Genomic DNA, 7,195 nt, shown 5'->3' on the forward strand with positions numbered 1-7,195 from the left:
GGGTCAACTGTATTTTGTTTTCACATATTTATTCACACTTCATTATATGTGACTTATAAATAGTTATATATTGCTCATCTGCATTAACTTTTTTTTTTTTTTTTTTTTTTTTTGAGACGGAGTCTCGCTCTGTCGCCCAGGCTGGAGTGCAGTGGCCGGATCTCAGCTCACTGCAAGCTCCGCCTCCTGGGTTTACGCCATTCTCCTGCCTCAGCCTCCCAAGTAGCTGGGACTACAGGCGCCCGCCAACTCGCCCGGCTAGTTTTTTGTATATTTTAGTAGAGACGGGGTTTCGCCGTGTTAGCCAGGATGGTCTCGATCTCCTGACCTCGCGATCCACCCGTCTCGGCCTCCCAAAGTGCTGGGATTACAGGCTTGAGCCACCGCGCCCGGCCTGCATTAACTTTTAAACTCATGTGTAAGATTTCAACTGAGACTTGGTTAATTCTTCCTCTTCATTTGTTTTCTGCGATTGTGCCTAAAAGGTGATCAGCACAGGACAAGCAATCAGAATAAACCTTTTATGGTGTGCCACATTGTGCTTCAAATGTATTATCTTTAATAATAAATCTATCCTGCTTGATATATAAGATCAGATAAATGCACCAAGATGCCAAGAAACTGAAGGACTTGCAACATCAGTCATGGCTGGTTCCATACCTGACAGCCATTCTTTCTTTGCTGACAGAACCCTGATTTTGTGTTAGCAGCATTGTGCTCAAACCCACTGGATGAATTCTGAATTATCAGTGCTAATCATGGCTATCCATATTCTTTAGCCAGTGAGTCTCCTGGAGATCTAACCAATGAGAAGTAAAGAGACATCTGCTGGAAACTCTGGCAAAGTTTCTTCTACCTGATAAAAGATATGCCTCTTTGGCATTGCCTCTTTCTCTCTCCTTTCTTCCTTTCTGCTTTTAGAAGCTGTCATATAAGGACCTAATGCCTAGAGTAGTTGATGCCATGTTGTGTTTAAGAGGAGGGAATGAAGAAAATTTCAAAGATGCCAAGCTTGTACTCTGATATCACTGAGTTGTTTCATGTAATTTGTACCAATTAGCTCCAGACTTCCTGTTAGATGAGACAACTAAAAGTTCGTTTATGGCTAAAGCAACTGCTGGTTGGGGTTTCTGTGACTTGCAACCCAAAGATGTTCCTAATCAATGCCATTGGCTGACATCATCATATTATCAGCAGAGCTGGGCTTGAATGCAATCTATCTGGCTCCAAAGTCCCTCCTTCTTTTTTCCTTAATTTTTTATTTTTTTGAGAAAGGGTCTCACTCTGTTGCCCAGGCTGGAGTGCAGTGGTACAATCTTGGCTCACTGCAAACTCCATCTTCCAGCTCAAGCAACCCTCTCACGTCACCCTCCTGAGTAGCTAGGACTGCGGGTATGTGCCACCATGCCCAGCTAATTTTTTTTTTTAGTAGAAACAAAATTTCACCATGTCATCCAGGTTGGTCTTGAACTCCTGAGCTCAAGCAATCCGCCCACCTAGCCTCTCAAAGTGCTGAGATTACAGGCATGAGACACCCTACTCATTCATCCCAAAGTCTCTCTTTCTATTATAACGTGCTAGCTTCCTTCCTCTCTAAATAATGAGTGATCAATTCTCTTAAAATACTTTTAAGTTTTTGAAGGGGAGAACCCAGGTCCTGTGTAACACCACCTTGTTTCTATAAGACCATTAAGATCATTGTTAATTTTTCTCTGGTCTTCCTGACTACTAAGCATATTACCTTATTTAGTACCATTATCAAATGTAGTTAATGCCATTTTTACTTTTCTCCAGTTATTCATAAAAATAGAGAACAGAATTTTCTCCAAGTCAACCTCAAAGGAATACCATTTGAGTTTAAACTTCCCTTCTCCCCATCCTTGCACCCCCAGCATGCCTTCCTCTCATCTGCCTGTCCATCTGGCTAGCCCTAATACTAGTGATTCTTGCTACCTACTCTGCTGCACCAGAGGGCCTGCATGCTCTCTTTTTGCTTCACGAACCTCTGAAGAGTACTCAGGCTGGAAACCGCTCCATCTATTCTACTAGTTGGCTTAATTTACCAATCACCTCAAATATCACATAGCAAGTCAAGACGTTTTGCTGCTTATACAACCCGAATTCCTAGAGTAAAAAGAATAAGGTTAGTACTAACTGTAGTAAGCTTTTAATATCCCATACGATATATCATCCTTCCTAAGGAAAGACTTGACTGCTAAGCCACATGATTATGATGTTATCACTTTCAGAAAAATTAGGGTAGAGAAGGCCCTCCGAAAGGGTGTTTCATTCCAAATTAATAGGTTTCTTGATCCCAAACCACAGAAATGGACCTTGATAAACTTAAGCAAAAAAGAAGTTCCGTAATAAGTCCTGGATAGCTCACAGAATAAAATATAGTATTGAACACTCAGAAGGATGGGAAGGGAACAGCTTTGGGAATCTTGGTAACTGGGACTAATTCATAGGCCCTGCTGGTCACTACTATTGGAATGACACAAAGCCACAAGGATCATTGATTCTAAGCAGATCACATGGAACAGGGAAAGGAGAGTTTCCCCAAGAAAAGTGGGGCTCTTTTCAAAAGATAGAGGGAGGAATACTCAGTGCACTAGTGTACGTGAGTGTGCATGTGTGGGTTGCGAGTGAAGAGAGGAAAAATCCATTGACTGAAACTCTTTATGTTGCAAACTAAAAGGAACCACAGGAGCAGAGTTTGCGTCTGAATGAAGGCAACAAGGAGACCACAGAAAGGTGTTATTTCCCAGACTTTACCAGCTGCTGGCTATCATGAACCATCTAAAAAACCGATTTCAAAGTTAGGAAGTTTTGTCATTTGGAGAGTGCTTGAGTTCCTGGAGAATGGGAGATGAGGTTACATAAAATTGAAATGTACCTAGAATACTGACCATAATAAGCTTGAAATTTCCCCCAAGGAAGTCCATGAGCTGTAAGCTTCTCCAGATCTGGTACTGACATGCACAATTTGGCCATGCCCAGCCTGGCAGGCATCAGGGTAGCCTCAGAACCTACTCCCTAGTATCCTGTGATGACTCCCTCCAGCAAAATGCACTTGACTCACGTCTTCTGCATTGGGGAGCTCAAATTCTCTCTGTAGGGGAGATGGAGGCCTTCCTTGTCAGACTATCCTTATAGCTTAACTTCTTAGTCAGTGCTGGAGAGAAGGTTTTATGTTACAAAGGGTAGTGAAACTTAGCCTGAGGGCCCAGAATGGTACTACAGTGTACATTTTGTCATTGGGTAGCTTCTTTAGCTTTGTATAATCAGAACTTTCACCCTTTCTTCATGTAACTGTCATGTAACTGTTTAAAGCAGAAATCAGAGTCCCTGGCTCCTAAGTTAATGGAAAGGAGGGGAAATGGAGGCAGTGAGGAACACTACCTGAACCTTTATGTGGCAATAGTCATTGTTGTAACTTCCCACCCCAGTCACCAACATTTCTGCAAGTGACACAACCATCTGTCCATTAAGACTGGCTATATCATTTGTAGAAACCAATGCAACATGAAAATGTGGCACTTCTTATTCAAAACTTATTATGAATTTCAAGATTGCAACAGCAGAACATAAAACTAACTGTGGACTACCCTGAATTCAGGGCCTAAGTAAATGCATAGGTTTCATTCCCATGAAGCTGGCCCTGTGACCATTACTTCCAGCTCACTCATCATTAAATTTCCAGCATTTAAATTACTTATGGAGCTGACGAGTTATTCTTTTCTCTCTTTCCAATCTCTCCCAGAGCTGTCTCTATTCACAACTTTCACATGGAGGTATCAAAGTAAAGAGAATGTAGTAAAGAGAAGAAAATACTTCTATTAGTCAGGGTTCTCCAGAGAAACAGAACTAACAGGAGGTACATGTATGAAGAGTTATACTAAAGTCATCGGTTCATATGGTTGTGGAGACTAAAAACTCCCACAATCTACAGTCAACAAGTTGTAAACCCAGGAGAGTCAATGGTATTGTTTTGGCTCAAGTCTAAAGGCTTGAGAATCAGGAGAGTTGGTGGGAGAAGTTCCAGTCTGAGTCCTAGTCCAAGAACCACGTCTAGACTGAAGGCCGGAGAAGATCAATGTCCCAGTTCAAAGACAGTCAGGCAAGGAGAGCAAAGTTTTCCTTATTGCATCTTTTTGTTCTATTCAAGCCTTCAATGGGTGGGATGAAGTCCACCCACCTTGGCGAGGGCAATCTGCTTCCCTCAGTCTACTGATTCAAATGTTACACTCACCCGGAAACACCCTCACAGACACACATCCAGAATAACATGGAATTAAATATCTGGGCAGCCCATTACCCAGTCAAGCTGATACATAATATTAACCATCATAATGCTTTTCTCTCTTTCCTCTGCCCATCACTAGAATTCCCATGGTCGTTTTAGTCCCTCCAATGCAAGAGGAAAACTAGACCTGGCTTTCAAGATAACGAAGAAGCCTAGGAATAAAATCTGCCTATGCACACTGGCCTCCAACCAGTCCTCCTTACTCAGAAGTTGGCAGGTTGATTCATTGTCTGTACTCCACTAGAAACGTCCTCCTATCCTGTGCTGGGCATCAACCCCTCATGATTCAGGGTTATGTTTTCTTGGCTTCCCTGAGCCTACTTGGTACAGCTAATCCAGCAGAAAACCTCAGTAAACCATTCTACACTTCTTCACACCCAGTGTGTAACTATTTCCATAGAAACTTCCTGATAACAAAACTAAACTACTTTTTCTTTTTTTGGTCATTTCATCCATTTGTGATACTGGGGCTAGAGCTAACATGTCAAACAGGAAGAGCAAGGGTAGGTCACTGGAGACATTTGGGAGCAAATAGGGAGTCAGGACTTGCCTGTACTTGCTAGAGGGGTAGGGTTGCTTCCACCAACATATCTTGGCTGTATCTGCTTGGTGGAGAGGAAAGAGTTTGGTTTTGGAGTAACCCCTGCCTAAATCGTTGCTAACTTACTCTGTGGCTTTGGACACATTCCTTAGTACTTCTATCTGGGCCTCAGTTTCACCATCTGCAAAATAGGGAGGCTGGTATCTATGCTGTGAAATTGCTTTGAAGATCATAGATAAATGTGTGAAACACCTGGCATGAAATAGAGCCTAAGGAAATAGTTACTCACAGTCCATCTCCTTGTTCCACAACTAGATCTTGCTGATTCTTTCTAAAGAACAAGAGAGAAATGAGATGAGCACATACCCTCAGGGAGGCCTTGAACAGACCAGGCGTGTCTTCCATCTTCAAAAGAGAACACTTGGGCTTGGTTAGCCTCTTGCTTTCCTTTCCCCAAATCACTTCCCTTCTTGGTTTCCTGCAACTCATACCACTCTGGGGCAATCACTGAAGCTGCTGACAGCAAGCCCTGCTCCTTCACTCCTTCCAGGGCAAACATGTCAGCACTTTGTGCTCAGAAACAGAGTTTGCGGGCCCCACTGACATGGCCAAAGGTCACAAAGAGGCACTTGGCTTTGTTTCACATTTGGCAATCTGAGGGTAACTGGAGATGTTTAGCTGAGATATACAATTCAGGCAAAAAAAAAAATCCCCTTTTCCCTTTCTCCATTTGCAGAATGCCATGCACAATTACTTAATAATTACATACATGGTCCAGTATCCTTCTGCCCCAAACCTCCACACTGGAGGTCACGCATGTGCTAAACTCTCAAGGCTTGTGGGCAGCTAAGATTTATTTCCCATACCCCATACATAAAAGTTAAGTAGGCAATGCCTCTGGGTTCCAAGGCTCCTCTGGGGTCACTTGAGGTGTCCATCTGGCTATATTTAATAGGGACAAAAAACTGGCCTCCTTTCGGTTACCAGGCCCAAGACTGTGTCCTACTGAGGCTTCCCTGGCCTCCCTTACTCAATCCCTCAGACCTCATGCTCTGCAGTGGTCGACCTGCATGGCTCCCTACTGCATTTCAACCTCAGGCTGGCCAAGGGCCTCCTGTGTGGGGTGCAAATGCAGCAGAGTTGGCAGAGGCTTTCTGTAAAGGGCCAGATAATTAATATTTTAGGCTTTACGACCCAAGAGGCAAAGTCAAAGATATCATTTGTGTATTAACATAACACTTTAGGCTGGGCGTGGTGGTTCACAGTTGCAGTCCCAGTACTTTGGGAATCCAAGGCAGAAGTATCACTTGAGGTCAAGAGTTCAAGACCAGCCTGGTCAACATGGTGAAAACCCATCTCTACTAAAAATACAAAATCAGCCAAGCATGGTGGCAAGCACCTGCAATCCCAGCTACTTGGGAGGCTGAGGCAGGAGAATCTCTTGAACCAGGAAGGTAGAGGTTGCAGTGAGCCAAGATTGTTACCACTACACTCCAGCCTGGGCAATAAGAGTGAAACGTCATCTCAAAAATAAATAGTAATATAACACTTTAAAATGTATTTTGGGCCGGGTGTGGTGAGTCACCCCTGTAATCCCAGCACTTTAGGAGGCTGGGGCAAGTGGATTCCTTGAATTCAGGAGTTTGAGACCAGCCTGGGAAACATGGTGAAATCCTATCTCTATTAAAAATACAAAAATGAGTCAGGCATGGTGGTGCACACCTGTAGTCCCAGCTACTCAGGAGGCTAAGGTAAATAGATTGCTTGAGCCCAGGAGGTCGAGCCTGCAGTGAGCCAAGATTGTGCCACTGCACTCCAACCTGAGCAACAGAATGAGACCCTGTCTTAAAAAAAAAAAAAAGGACTTTTTTTACTTTTAATAATTTTTAATTTTTATTTGCAGAAGTTCTATTTGGTTGTTCATTGTCAATAGTCTCTTATTTTTTGCTCAACCAGTTGATAGCATCTCTTCTGTGTTAAGCATATCTAACATGCTTGAATTTGTTTCATAATTAATAATCAAGTATTTAAAGTGTTTGTCAGCCTATATCTGCTGTTTGTTGTTTTTTGCTAGTTCTTTTTCATGGTACCTTGTTTTCCCAAGTGTATTATGATTCTTTCCTTCAATTGCAAGCTCCAGTTCAATAGAATTTTATATCTGGAAATCTTCTGTTTTTTATTTTTGTGAGTACATAGTAAGTGTATATATTTATGGGGTACATGAGATATTTTGATATAGGCATATAATGATGTATAATAATCACATCAGGGAAAATAGGGTCTCTATCCCCTCAAGCATTTATCTTTTATGTTACAAACAATGCAATTAAACTCTTTTAGTTCTTTTT

The 7,195-nt window shown here is 42.4% G+C and overlaps 1 long non-coding RNA gene across 1 annotated transcript in view; it reads right to left on the reverse strand.

Moving 5' to 3' along the window:
• The window catches only part of LOC117088697, a 41,744-nt gene extending 36,355 nt beyond the window's left edge, over positions 1–5,389 (reverse strand). Inside the window, exon 1 of the long non-coding RNA XR_004439285.1 lies at positions 5,214–5,389. This is a non-coding gene — a long non-coding RNA (uncharacterized LOC117088697). The remainder of the gene's footprint in view (positions 1–5,213) is intronic.
• Positions 5,390–7,195: the final 1,806 nt, after the last annotated feature.

Source organism: Trachypithecus francoisi, unplaced genomic scaffold (genome assembly GCF_009764315.1).
Source record: "Trachypithecus francoisi isolate TF-2019V2 unplaced genomic scaffold, Tfra_2.0 Lachesis_group10, whole genome shotgun sequence".
Lineage (NCBI taxonomy): Eukaryota > Metazoa > Chordata > Mammalia > Primates > Cercopithecidae > Trachypithecus > Trachypithecus francoisi.